At 34.9% G+C, this 14,345-nt stretch overlaps 1 protein-coding gene across 36 annotated transcripts in view; it reads left to right on the forward strand.

Moving 5' to 3' along the window:
• Positions 1–14,345, forward strand: part of LOC135296419 (uncharacterized) — a 384,334-nt gene that overhangs the window by 45,463 nt on the left and 324,526 nt on the right. For 2 of the 36 annotated variants that reach the window (XR_010358504.1, XR_010358531.1), the window contains exon 3: positions 6,733–6,938. The exons of the other annotated variants lie outside the window; for them this stretch is intronic. The gene's annotated coding sequence lies outside the window, so the exon portion shown is untranslated. The remainder of the gene's footprint in view (positions 1–6,732; positions 6,939–14,345) is intronic. 36 annotated transcript variants of the gene reach the window in all.

The following is a 14,345-nucleotide window of genomic DNA, read 5'->3' on the forward strand; positions in this document are numbered from 1 at the left end:
CATTTCCGCCCCTACTCTACTGCTTTTATTTATATAGAAAGAATATCTTACATTTAAATCACTACTCTAAAATTTAATTTCTCCATGTGCAGTTGATATACAAAGCATTTTAAAATGGGGGAGGAGGGGCAGGGGGAAGATATTTGTTACACGTTTTGATTAACAGTATAGTTAATTCCTTTGCCTTGGACTGATGTGCAAGAAAATCTAGGACTTTTTTAGAAGGAGGAGAATTCTGGAATTGTAAGAGATACTTCTGTTCTCTTCTCTCTGTCATCCTGTGAAGCTAGTGAAGCATCCAGAAAGTCTTGTTCCACTTTTGGCAAAGTGAGGAACAATCCCTCACTTTGAGACTTCACACTGGAGTCTAACACAGTAGTGACTGGGAAAAAACATAACGTGGGTGGTGCTGTTTGTTAAAACAGCTGATGAATACATGATGATTTGAAAAGACCATCAAGGTTTTTAAGACATATTACAGAATGAGCTTTCATTGTTTTTCACTTGTTTACATGTGTGGTCATAGAATCATAGAATATCCTAAGTTGGAAGTGACACACCAAAATCATCTAAGGCCAACTTCTGGCCCTGCACAGGACAGTCCCAAGAGTCACACCATGTGCCTGAGAGCATTGTCCAGACACTTGATGCTCTGACCACTTCCCTGGGGAGTATTGCAGTGCCTAAGTGCCCTCTGGGTGAGAAAGCTTTTTCTAATATCTAGCCTAAATGTTACAGCTGATGTTTTCTTTAGCATGGCAATTAATAGTTCATCCTATTAAGGTTAAAAGAAAGGATATTTTCCTCAAATATTCTGCTTCTGGAGAATGTTTTGCTTTCAAAGAAAGTCACATTAGTCTGTCTATAACATAAATTTAATACCCTGTTCAGCCAGTTATTGCATCATTATTATTTGGCACAAGTGTAAAGTGGCAGCATCTGTTCTTGTAATCTCAGCTGAAAATTTTCTAGAATATTCTGACCATTGGAAGTTGTAGATTCAGAAGGAGTGTACATCTTTCCCATGGTTTTGTCTGTGCTGTGCATCACTATGCAGTTGTGTATGTGGTAACAGTTAATGTATTCACCCTTCTACCAGGTGAATGCTCCTGTGCTTGAGAAGGTCTTACAAAAAGGCAGAGAATTATGAGCACTCATTAGTTATTACCAATTTATGCTAATATACAAGGAAAGTAATCATTTAATCGTTCTGATTGAAATGATGGGCATGATTCACAGGAGATGTAAATTGGTATAGCCCTATTTAAATCAATGAAACTATACTGATATGTGCCAGCTGAGAATCAGGTCCCTCATCTTTATTTGAATAATTTAATGGTAGGCTGACCAGACCATTAGAGAATACAGTTAATAGAACAATCCTATATTGAAACTGGAATGTAATATTAGATTAATTTTTTAATTTTTTTTTCCTCTCTATTGTCCTGTTTAGTAGACAGGTCTCAGGTCAAGTTTAAGCTTTGAAGTTGCTAGCATAATGGTACCTTTAGCAAACAACCACAATGTGGAAATATATTAGAAAAGATATTTTCACATTACTGCCAAAATAACCCACTTTTTGATGACTTTTGAAAAAAAAAGTAAAAATAGTTTTTTTACCTCTGTTTTCTTTCTGTCCTTAATCTTACCTGGTCTGATGTTAAAATAGTAACTACAGCGCAAAAGCAAAATGAATGAAAAAGCTAAAATTACTGTGATTCAGCCAGGTCTTGCTAATGAAGGAACATTTCCCATAATATATATTAATTTCAGATTCTGGACACCAGTCATTGTAAGGAAATAGTATAAACATGGTTACCACTGTTTTATTTTTTTTTTGAATGAAAATATCTTAAATAAAATTATGAAATTTCCAACTCTCCCTGGAACTACAACAAATGTTTCTTCTCAGTTCATATACCTCTGGGACTGTAGCACTGGAAAATGGTTGCAAAACTCTATTAATTTTCCAGATGCTTAGTACTGGGTTTCTGTCTTACATTTTATGCCTCACTATTTTTTCCCTTGAAAGGAGAAAAAAAGGCAAGATAAATGTTTTTGGTTTAATTTAAAACTTATTAGTAAGCTAATATATGAATGTCTATTTTTTTGATTATTGCCAGAGGTGTTTAGCACACTGATGTCAATACATTGTGTGTGCATATATTACGTGGGTTCTATGTATGTATGAACTACATGGAGGGAAACATTATTTACTTCTATCATTTTACTCTGGAAGGTTCATGGTTTCTTAAGAACAGTTTGATTTTAAGAAATTTGATGTCAGGCTTTTGAAGTTATATAGTTTTCTGCATCTTTTTAAGTTGTTTCCAGAGACAAAATTGCACTACTGAGATCCAGCTTAGCTTTGGGGCTGCATCAATAGGCTGCTTTACATTGTAAGTTGATGTAATGACAAATTTAAGCTTTGGAACACAGATTTTAAGAGAGAAGTGAGACTAGAAGGAGAAGAAAGGATTGCTTCATTTGAACGGTCATTGCAATGATTTTGTACTTAGTTATTTTACCATTACAATACTTTTTTATTTGTGGAGCACACTTCATTCAATATGGTAAAGGAAATTTGCACAGTGTTTTCTTCAAAATGAAATGTCCCAGCAAAACAGATACTAATTTTTTAATGTGTAAATGTCTTTGGAAATTATAAAATAAAAATAAAACATACCAGAAAAGAAAAAGAAAGAAAATACCAATTTTACAATTTAAAAAAAAATAATTTAGTTTTACGAAATTTGCATAATTAGTGCATGATTGAGGTTGGAAGGAATCCCTGGATGTCATCTGGTCCAACCCCTCAGCTGAAGCAGAGCCACATAGGCTCAGTTGCCTGGTAAGATATTGAATATCTCCAAGAATGGACATTCCACAGCCAGTCTGACTGGCCTGTACCCATGCCTGGTCACTATCACAGTGACAAGAGTGTTTCTTGGTGATTCAGGATGTGTGTGTTTCATTTCAGTTCAGGATGTCTGTCCTGCTTCTTGTCCTGTCATGGGACACCACTGAAAAGAGCCTGATCTCCTCTTTTCCTCACTTCACATATTCCCCCTGAACCTTCTCTCCTCCAGGCTAAACAGTCCAAGCTCTTCAGCCTTTCCTTGTAGGAGAAATACCCAGTCCCACCATCATCTTAGTGACCCTTCCCAGCAGCTCCACATCTCTCTTGTACTGAGGAGCCCAGAACTGCAGCACTCCACGTGTGGCCTCACCAGTGATCTCACCCTGAGTTCTCACTCCTTCTTCATAATTCTCTTGTTCTGATCAGCAAACCAAAGTTTTCTTGGGTTTTTCCAGCTCTGGAAAAAAAATTTTCACAGCCATTCTGTATATTGACAAGATCAATTAATTTCAAGGACACATTATTGCTTTAATAACAAATGATGGAGAATAAAGTCCATAAGTCCCATTTGCTGTTGTTTAAGGGGAGACAATGTTAGTGAAAATACAAATCAAAGCCATTTTAAAGAGAAAGTTTGGACAGTGGTGAGGGGAGATTGCAGTGGTATTGAGAGGGTAATAGCTCAGAAAAGTGAATGTTTCTTTGAAAATGTTGATTGAAATAATAGTATAATATGACATAATATTTTGTTTAATATTAAACTGCATTAAGCTAAGTGGAATTTACAATTATAAGATAGATATTTTTCTTACTCTTTGACTTGTGTACTCAGAGAGTTTTCTATATGTGGGTTGCTCTTCCAATCAAAAAGGTTTCCTAATGTAGTGTGACCTGTCAGAGTCTGTGTATAGACAAAAGGAAGTGACAGGTAAAGGAGGATTTTGCAGGTCGGAGTGCAATAATAAGTAAGGATGAAAATATTTCAGCATCAACAGACATGAAAGTTTTCTAGATTAAAAAAAATCCAGTAATAAATATCATCTTCTACACCTTAAATCATCATCATCCCCACCACCATCATTCTCAATAAGGCTTTTTCAAGAACTTTACTATGCAAGATAACAGCTGGGATTATCCAGCATTTCAGTGCTGGAAGAGGCGACTATGACATGAACACAAAATGTCAGTGTACTTGCAGGTATTACTACTTTTTCTCATGGACTGTGGTAACCACTGCTTTGCAATAGATGACACAGAGCCAGTGTGACTCGAGAGTTTGTCCCCAGAAATATATAGGGCATGTCTGTAGATATGTAGGAAGAAAAAGAAACAAAAGAGCCAAGAAACCTGGAAGGTTTTCCTTGGCATTGGTTTTGCTATGCTGAAATCTTCCAGAAGAGCCTCAACTGTTTTCAGTATCACCTGAGAAAGCTTTTTTGCAGTCAGGATCAAAACTATGTTTGTCTTCTCTTGGCATATGTTAGCATCTTCAAAGATGTGCATCATTCCTGATCTGTGTTTCTAATCAGTGTGTGTGTCTGAGTGTGCATACTGCAGCACACACGTGCATGCACATACAAGCAAAGCAGCACCTGTGTACAGCTTTACTTGCAATTCTTTTGGGGACTAGCACAGCTTTGTGTGCCCTCTCTACATGTGATTAAATATTAATTAGGCTTCTAATATAAGAAAGTGAGTTCACAGGCCTGAGTGCCACATAAATAATGCATGAGGTACCCGAAGGCTCAGCCCGAGAAGCTGATTGGCCACCTTGGATTTGTATAATTATGAAGTTTCATTATTAACAGTGGAAGCAGTGGAGAGATTTGCCTAGCTTGAGGGACTTTGAAAGCATAAGCTGTCTCATTAGGGGAAAAAAAAGGGAGTAAGGCATAATATGCAAACTTGTTAGTAAAAAAAAAAAAGGAATAAAAATTAAGCATAGCTGTTTAACAGGAATATTTTCTCTGTATATATAAACATTTCTAAGTTTATAAAAAGACTGAAATTCAAATAGGTGAGGTCTATACTACAGCTGTTTAAAAGTTTTGTTTGTAAGAGCTCTTGGTTAAAAGCTTTTGTTCTTGGTATAAAACAATCTTTAATATTTTACAGAAAAATCCACAGGTAGCTTAATGGGTTCTGCAAAGTGAGAGGTACGGAGGTGAAAGAGAATGAACACAGTCCAGGGTTCTTGCTAGAATGTGTGTTGTGCATGCAATTAAATCTCAAGGTCAAACAATTTACAGACAATTACTTTTCTAACATCTCCAGAAATGCCTGCTTACACGTCTTTAATTTTAAATGATACTGATATTCCAATTCTCCCCAAAGGTTAATGCTGACTAAATCCAGCTGTGACCTGACACGATGCGACAGCACAGTGCCTAATTATCCTCTGGATAGTCATTTACTTTAAACCATTAAAGAAATAGGCTGAGAGGAAGATTTAGGACCCAGAAAAAATGTTAGCCTGACTTCTTTCTTCTTGAGGATGGGATGGGCTGAAAAATAAAAATAAAATCTTGCTAAATGTTAGCCATTTGCTTTGATGGCAGAAAATTGTTCATCCCACTCTGTTTTTTTACAGGTTAAATTGCTAACTAGTTCATTTTATCCATTGCCTACGGCTGGCGCTAAATGTCAGTGACAAATTTTGTACTTGTCTTGAAGAATGAATTAAGTTATGCACAAAAGCTATAGTGCTTTTTTAAGATGAGTGAATTGCAGAGAGGAAAAAAAAAGTTGCTCATTTGAAAAAGGATTATTTCGATTAAAGGCCTTTTCTATTGTAGTGGAAGACAGGTAGTGGTTTAAGATAATTCTGACAGTTACCTCCCACAGAGGCTGCAGTCCTTTACTAGAAATTTCTTTAAGAGCACTTGCATCAGATTATGCACTATGATTGTTATTGTAAGACCATTTGTGACAGTAAAGGGGAGGAACAATTACAGAAAATGGCAACTATTATTCATTAACTAAGGTAAAACTGGTCTTTCTTCAGTGAGGTCAGCATTCCGTCGTCTTCAGAAAACCTTTCTATGGTTCGTAGCAGTGGCAATTAAAAACCCCCTAAATACTGTCTGCCAAATATTGGTGAGAAGGAACAGCTCATTCAGAAATTTCTATTGAGAAGACCTGGCACAGTCTTCACAATCCATCTGGTTTTCAGTTGTCTGGCTCTGGTAGCCCCCCATGATATCTCCAAAGGGAATAACATACCCAAGAATGATTGTTACCATCAGTGTTTGAAACTCTGGTTTATTATCTGTGAGCTTGGCCTAAGGGAGCTCTACATGTTTGATTTGATTTGATTTTATTTTCATGTGCGCTCTATCTGTTTATTGAAAATCTAAAGGGAGCTTAAAGTTAAGACTGGACTTTGCAGCTATGTCTCTTACAAGGGGGCTTCATTAGAAAGTCTAGATCTCTCACACTGTTGAGGTGGCATAACTGATGTTCAGTTGGATTTATAGTGCTTAATTTGGGCTATGGACAGTTACTACCACAGGGCAAAAATTATTTTTACTTTATTTTTTTGTATTATGGAACTGCCTGGTATTTCCAACTGTAAGCAGAATACCATTGTGCTTTGCACTGTAAAAAACCCACAGATTTGAAATAAATGTTTTTAGTGGCACCCACAGGTTTTGGCAGATACCTTTCTTCTCTCACTGTGTGCATAAATATTTTCACTGATACCAGCTGTAGAAAGTGTTATGGTAAATGCTAATCTCAGTACAGTCATAGCAGTCACAAATGGAAGTTAGATCTGTAATTTCAAGTTGAAAGCTGAAATGAAAAATCTAGTGATTATGCACTATTGCCCTAAGCTACTTCTCTCTTTCTTTCTCCTCTACACTCATTCTCAGGCAAAGGGATAAGGTTTCCTCCCCAGGAGAAAGGAAAATAGAGATTATCAGTTTTTTGGTAATAACAGTGCAACTCCTGAAGACAGTCTGGCTCCAAAAAGCAATACATGCTGGGATACATCTCACCTAACTTTGGATGTAAAAAGCTTAGATGTCTCAGTCTGAGCTAATTATTTTTGCTGCTGTTCTACTGAGGAGAGAAACAGGTATGACCAGATGCATTTAATGTAATTTCAGAGTTCTGTTTAGGATGAGATGAATTGTCCTCTGAGCTGCTTGGTTCTTTCTGTTAACTTTAAAAAGAAACTTGGTTGCAGTTTTAGATTCCCACATATAGGCATCACACTAATGATGATCTTCATATATTCCTTAACTTTTCATCTCTGACTTCCCTGATTGCTCTTGAAGAATTTATTTCTACTCCCTATGTATGAAATATCATCCCTCAAAATTTTTATGAAGTATATTTTAAGCTATTTCTCAGATGTACTTTTTCCATTTGTCAATGCCTACATACTTTTGACCTTCCCTTTGATAAGCTAGTTGGAGCACCTTTGGTCCCATATTTTTGCTTTTTTTTGGGATCTTGCATTCACTTACGTAGTTTACTTCTAAGTTTTGTACTTCATATGTTCATTGCAATGTAAGTGTTACAAGAATGGTATCACTGAAATTTTGAAGAGAGAGATACTATTCCATGCTTCCATTTTGTGGTATATGAACATTTTGTTAGTGACAAAACACTACATGAAGTAATTAAATTATACTGAGATAGATATTAATCATTTCCATAGATATTAATCATAGTATTGCTTTTCAAAGAAAATTTGGGGGTTTTGCTTCACTTACCTCTTTTTTGCACTAGTCTACATAAATTACTATATTTGTAACTATACATTTTGCAGACTGCATCCCTTCAGCTAAGTGGTTGAGTTTCACTCAACCCATTGTTTATCATCCTACAGATCTCTCTGTACTGTTAGCTCAACTTCCTGAAAATGATTTCTAAAAGTATTGTGATATGTGGCCAATAACTGTTTCTTAACTGTTTCTTTTAGCATTTACTTAACCAAGCATTGAATATTGATAATTTGGTCTACTTTAGGATTTAAAATCTTAATAAAGAAACTATTGCACCGGTCAGTGAGTCAGATTAGCTACAATTTAGTGGCTTACCCAAATTTAAACATTTTACCTAAGCCATGCAGGCAAGCAATTGAGTGAGAGAGGTATCTTCAGAGGGCAACCCATCTCACCAACTCCAAAGGAAAACTGATCAAAATTTAAATTAAGAACATGAAAAAAAAAAAGTAAAACTACCAAAAAAAGTATTTTCATACGTAACTTGTCCAGAACACAAAGAGTGAAGGTGAAAAGAGATGAGTAATATCCTGAAGGTGTGCAAACTGTAGAGTGGGCTTTTTCAACACTGCCATGTTTCTCTTTGTTGTCTTCTCAGTAGATCTTGGAAACTTATACTAAATATTTAACATTTGGATGGCATAATTTTCATGGGATGAGTATAAATTTGTTTGAAAATTAGTTCATATGTTTCCTGTTTTATTTATTTGAGAAATAGGAGAATGTTATTTAAGGAAATGTAATGTATTTTAATATGTCAGATATGATGTTCAGTTCTACAGAGTTTTATATTTATTCTTAGAATGGGATTCTGGAAACTGTACCTTTTCCTTATAGTCTTTTTTCATGTCTTAATTACTGGATGGTCTCCTGGTAAATTTTATCTTTCACTAAAGGTTGTAATTATGTTCAATTGAAACCTTCAGCTCCGGTTACAGAACTTTTCTGCTGAATCTTGTTATCAGTCCCAGGACAAATCTGTACTGAATCATAGATTCGGATTTATAGACCCTGCTTGTGTAAGAGCACTTTTAGGAGTAAGAAAAGACATACTCATTAAGAAAATATTTCATCACTGGTACAGCTGTAGTTTTGAGAAATATCTTCCCAGTAATATTACTTCATAAAATAAAGAACTGAGTATGAATATGGTTTTGGTACCAAAATTACTTAAAATATTTCCAGTGAATTAATTTAATCTAATTTTTATAAATTTTGGAGGAATATATGTTTAGTACTAAGAAGTGCAGGATATACCTCTATTTAATTTTATTTCCTTTTAAAACTAAATGCATAAGCTAATGTAAAAAGTTCTGTTTCACTAGTTCTGTATAGTAATTTACTCCGTGAACACTTGGATTGAAATCAGTGGGAGTTTTGTGGAATAAGTTAAAACTTTCTGTGAAGGTGGGAAACAAAGTATTTTTGACTAACTGTGCCGAGAAGCAAACAAGGGGTAAATATATATAGATTCTGGTTAAAAATTAACAGTTAATGAATTGGCACAATAAAAGCAGCGTGGTGGTGAATAAAGCACAAATCTCATACTAAAATAATTTTGGAGCATATATTTAATTTCCTTCCTACAGTGCTATCCTTAACTTGTTGAATCCAAGTGTCTGGTAACTTAAGAGTATCAGCAATTTTCATTCCTCTTTTCCTGTGAATATTTTTTTTTCTCAGTAATGAATTAATGGTATATCGAGGCAGAAGTAAATGGAGAAAATAAAAATATCCCTTTGGTTACAGAAGGAAAGAGCAGTGCCCTGGCTGCAGCATCAGGCACTGGTCTCCCTCAGCTGAGCATGCCTAAGAGGCACATTTGTGACTAAAAATGGTTGTAGAAAAGAGAAAGGATGATGTGCTGTTTGTCTGGAGGAGTCAATCTACTTGCTGCTGGCAGTAAGGTAGTAGAAATCATACAATGTGCAACCATGGAAAGCTTAAAAGCAATCAGTGAGGTTGTTACCTTAATGATCACTAATATCAAATAGATAGTAAAAACCTGGAACTCTACTGCATTCCCATGCAACAATTTTTGAAATCTGAGCTTCACAAATGCAGATTTGAATTCAAAATGGTCCATTTTGAGTTAATAATCAAATCTTGTTAATGTTTCACTGAAGAAAACTTTTCTATGCATAAGAAGAATTCCGTTTGTAGATTTTTGAAATGCAGTAGTGATTGGGTATTGTGACAGACATTATGGGATGGGTTGGTTTGTTTTGTTTTGTTTTAGGGTTTTTTGTATGTTTGTTTTGGGTTTTTTGTTTGTTTGATTTTGATTTTTTTTTCTGAATGTGAAATCTTATGTCTTCACCCAAAAATCCCTACCAACTAAAATTCATCACTTGGTCATATTGCCAAAAAGCTGTTCCAGCAATATTTTCTTCTTTCCTCATTTTTAACATTCATTTATCTTGATATTTTCATAAGTGATGGTTTCAGTATTTTTTCAGAATTTTTTTTTCAGAATAAGAATAAAAATAAAAATAAAATAATAATAATAACAATCATCATAATCATAATTTTCATCATTGTCACCATCATTAATAATATTAATAATAGTAGTAGTAGTAGTAGTAGTAAATTTTACAATTTCAGAACATCTCTTGAGACCTGCTTGTCAGCCCACTTTCCCCCTGAGGATAACTCAGGGCCCATTTGGAAAAGTTGTATCTACTCTGCATCGTGTAAGGAAACAACCCCATAGTCTGTCCTTAGTGTCTGACCCATTCCAAAAAATTTTCCAGTTATTTTCAGGTCCAGAATCAGAGCTGAGCCTAGAGTAATCTTAAACTTAAGCCTTTATTGTTCACTGATGTAATGATCCATGATTCTGGATAGGTTCTTTCACAATGAAAGATAATTCAGTCTTATTTCTAGTAGAAATTAAATTTTTATTATTACTTTTTAAAAAATATGTTACATAGATTTGCATGTCTCAGATGTATGCCACTGAAAAAAATAACATGAAGTATATTTAGGAATTGTTGGTTTGCTCCAACCTGAAATATGATGAAAAGGGAGCAATCATCGCCTTACTAATTCTTTTTTCCCTTTATTTCAAATTCAGTACATCCAGGAAAGGTCACATTTGGATGTTTGTCAGAGATTCCTAAGTTGTAGCAGAAGCAGTATACAAGCAAGAACAATGTCAGATTAGTTTATTTTTGTTTTTTTAAATACTTTCTTGGCATGTGAAATGTTCTGAAGCTAAGGGCATTGCAAAAATAGAAACTGTATTATGCTATCGTGTTTATCAAATGCTCCTCATCTACTGCACCACCCCCATAAATCCACCAAAGCTGTTATTATTCAGGGGTGGGAAGGTGGGGAGAATGGAGTGAAAGCTACAGAATGATTTAACACTGTGGGAACTTAATCAATAAGACTGTTGCAGCGAAATCCCAGGAAAGAGTGTTGTTTTCCATCCAGATGATAATGAGGCAGACTAGCAGCAACCTCTGGAGGAGGAATGCTGGAGCACTGAATATGTGGTACAGCTCTGCTAGTTGCTAATTAATAGTTTGAGGCCAGACACCTTTTTGCCTTCCTGCTACTTGCAGTTTCTTTCTGGCTTGTCCCACACACCTCTTTCACTACTGGGGTCAGTTGGTGCTAACTTAGATTCTGGAAACCAAATTTAACAACAGTACTAAAAATTTAAGTTTACCTTTCTTCTTCCACCTTTGTTCATGGCATTATTAGTACATTTTTTATGGCTGTATAGCATGTAATTCTTCCTTACATTGCAAAAATATTTTTTTCTTATTCCTTGTGCCTTGTATTTTAAATTTAGACAGCTAAAATTATTTTCGTGTTTGAAAACTGTGGTCAAGCTGGAAAATATTAGCAAAAGCAAAGTTGAATAAAAGTTTAACATAAGTAAGATTTGTGATATGCAGATTTAATTAGTTTTAGGTGGTGGTAGCTTGAAGAGGTTGGGAATGCTTCTTCAGTGGTACTTAAGCTCAGTATTGATTTTTCTCACTTTTATCTGGAGTCCAAAACAGAACAGGGATCCACTTCAACAAAGCTAAAGCTCTGGCTGAATGATGCCATTATATCTGTATCTTTGCAACCCATATAAGAAGTAGAGAGAAAGCAAGTATTTCTTCCATTGCCAGGGAAGAATTGAGGCAATGGAAAATGAAACAGTGAGGTCAAAGTTGACCATAAAGTAGATGGCTGTAATACAATGTTGGACACTGCAGTCTAGCAGGGTATTGAATCCAGGTTTTTGAAGCATATTTAATGGGAACATCTAAAAGCATGTTATAGGTAAGAGTGAATTAATGGATTATTTTGCTAAAACATAGGTAAAGCCTGCTACATTCACTAGGAAACACAAGATTAGATTTGTTTTAACACAGTGAAAATATGAATAGCAGTCAGCAGCTGTCCTTCCACGTTTTCAGTCTAGTAGCATCACTTCCACACCACCTTACTTCTCTAAGATTATTTATTTTAAGATACTTGAAAATTTTTCTTAAAATGTTTTTCACACTTGCTATAATTAATCAATGCTAAGAACATATTAATTACATTATTTTTATTGGTGGTGCATAATGGCTTTCATTGCATTTAGTTTTAGTTTACATAATATTTTTCTAATTATTTTGTTTTCCTGACTCTTGGTTGTCCCATCTCTTTTGCTAAGCTTGTCACGACTCTTGTAGTCATCCAAAGCACCAGTATGATAGCAGGGGAAAAAGTGGAGAAACAGTACCTGTGGGGCAGTGTATTTTTCCCAGCTTCACAACAAAAGGCCATTGAGACTAAAAAAGCTCATTTGATTTTTGCTGATATGAGAGGTTCTGTAGCATCTTTGATATTTTGCCACAGCAGATCAAGATTTATATAGAAAATTTAGCATTACCTAGAACTTTCTAGTGCTAAACATTTTTTAAATGGTATTTAGAGTTTGAAGAGGTAATACAGACACATTTTTTGCACTGAATTTAAAAAACACATTAAAATCACTTAATCTACTAATGAGTGATGTGAATCAAACTAATATTCAAAAATATTTTTGTTTTACCTAGAAATTCAACTGATGTATGCAAAATTACCTAGAAAACTTGATTTGGATACAGAGCTCCTGCAGAAATTCGGTATTCATTTCCCTAGGCAACTTTCATTTTTTGAGCCTAAAAATAGTACATTCACAATATAATTTGTAATTAATAAATCCAGCTGGTATTTAGAGACTACTGACAATTCCACTGATAGTATTTTTTGCCATAGCGTTCCCCTCTGTCCCTCAGTACTGGAATTGCTATTGGTCTTATGCTTTCAAAATATGATGTTTTGGGCAGACACCTTTCTTTGGATCAGTGTCTGAGGCCGTACCTACTGCTTTGGTTTCTCAGGTCAGAACTGACAATGTAAGTGACAAACATCCCATTAGCAAATTATTTAGTACTTTAAGTGTCTGTCATCTCATTCTTTGATGCTGGTTCTCATCAGTGACTTATGCTGCAAAAAGGTTTGATATCACATTTGTATGGGAGGGTTGAGTAACACTTCACAAAATAGAAGATATCTTCATAACAGAAAGAAAACAGCAATGTTTTATTCATTGGTACACTGAAAATTGTAGTGCAAATACAGATTTAATTTGGATTTCAGCACAGGGCTGTCACAATGGCATATGGGCAGAAACAGCAGACACCAGATCAAGGAGTCGTGCCTAGTAGGCACCACAACAATATGTGCATGAGCACATGGGCACACAAATACACATACAGTTCCTAAGTACAGTCTTTGTGCTAATAGATATCCATATATTACTCATGATTTACAATGATTTTTGTTTGCAAACCAATTGTATTTTCATTTTCTTTTGTGCTTTGACAGGATATAATTGTTTCTGAAACATATAATAGGATCAAAGCATATTTCATTATTAAAGAACTTATTGCATTATGTTAGTGCCCTCCTGAATGCATGAAAATGTTAATCCAGTTTTGTCATATTTTTCAAATAAGCAGTTTTTTTCTTATGAAAATTTTGTGAAATTAATTGTTTGCTTTCTCCCAACCTCTGAGGGGTCTATAGCTTCAGAAGATATCAGATAAAGGATGATGACATATAATGAGAGCAAGATTTAGCTATTAAACTTCCTTTGACTCACTTTAAATATTGATTAGAGAAACACTTCTGGGCAAATATTTATATTGAGCAATAATATAATTCAGTGATTTTTAATTTTTTTTTTCTTTCTGAATATCATTATGTCTTCAGTAATTTAGCTTAGAAAAATACATTGTTAGCCATGGGTTATATGAAAAAGTCCCAGATAGATGAGACCAAGAAAGAAGAGTAAAATTTTCCAGCAGTAAACCATCATTCATAAGATGCAAAGATACTCTGTGTTGCATAGCTTATATCTGGCCTTTCCCAGGGTTTAGGACTGCTGTACCTGGGATATTGGCTTCAAGCAATTTCTTATATAATGCTGGTGTTGTGACAGATACTAATGAAACCATGCTCTTTCTAGATGAAGCTGATATTGCATACATAGGTAGAAGAGGTAATTTCCTTATTCACTTTCTTAATGAACTCAACGAGGATGAAGGAAACTTCCTGCATCTATGACTATCTCCTAGATTTTATTAGTTTTCTTCAAGAAGAATAAATTTTTTGCATGTTTTTGTTTGCTTGATATATACCATATATAACAATAACAGCTGAACCTACTTGTTGCATAAATGAGTGATTTTCTCTTTGTAGGGGAAAAAAAGCTG

The sequence above is a fragment of the Passer domesticus genome, chromosome 3 (assembly GCF_036417665.1).
Source record: "Passer domesticus isolate bPasDom1 chromosome 3, bPasDom1.hap1, whole genome shotgun sequence".
NCBI classification, from domain to species: Eukaryota; Metazoa; Chordata; class Aves; order Passeriformes; family Passeridae; genus Passer; species Passer domesticus.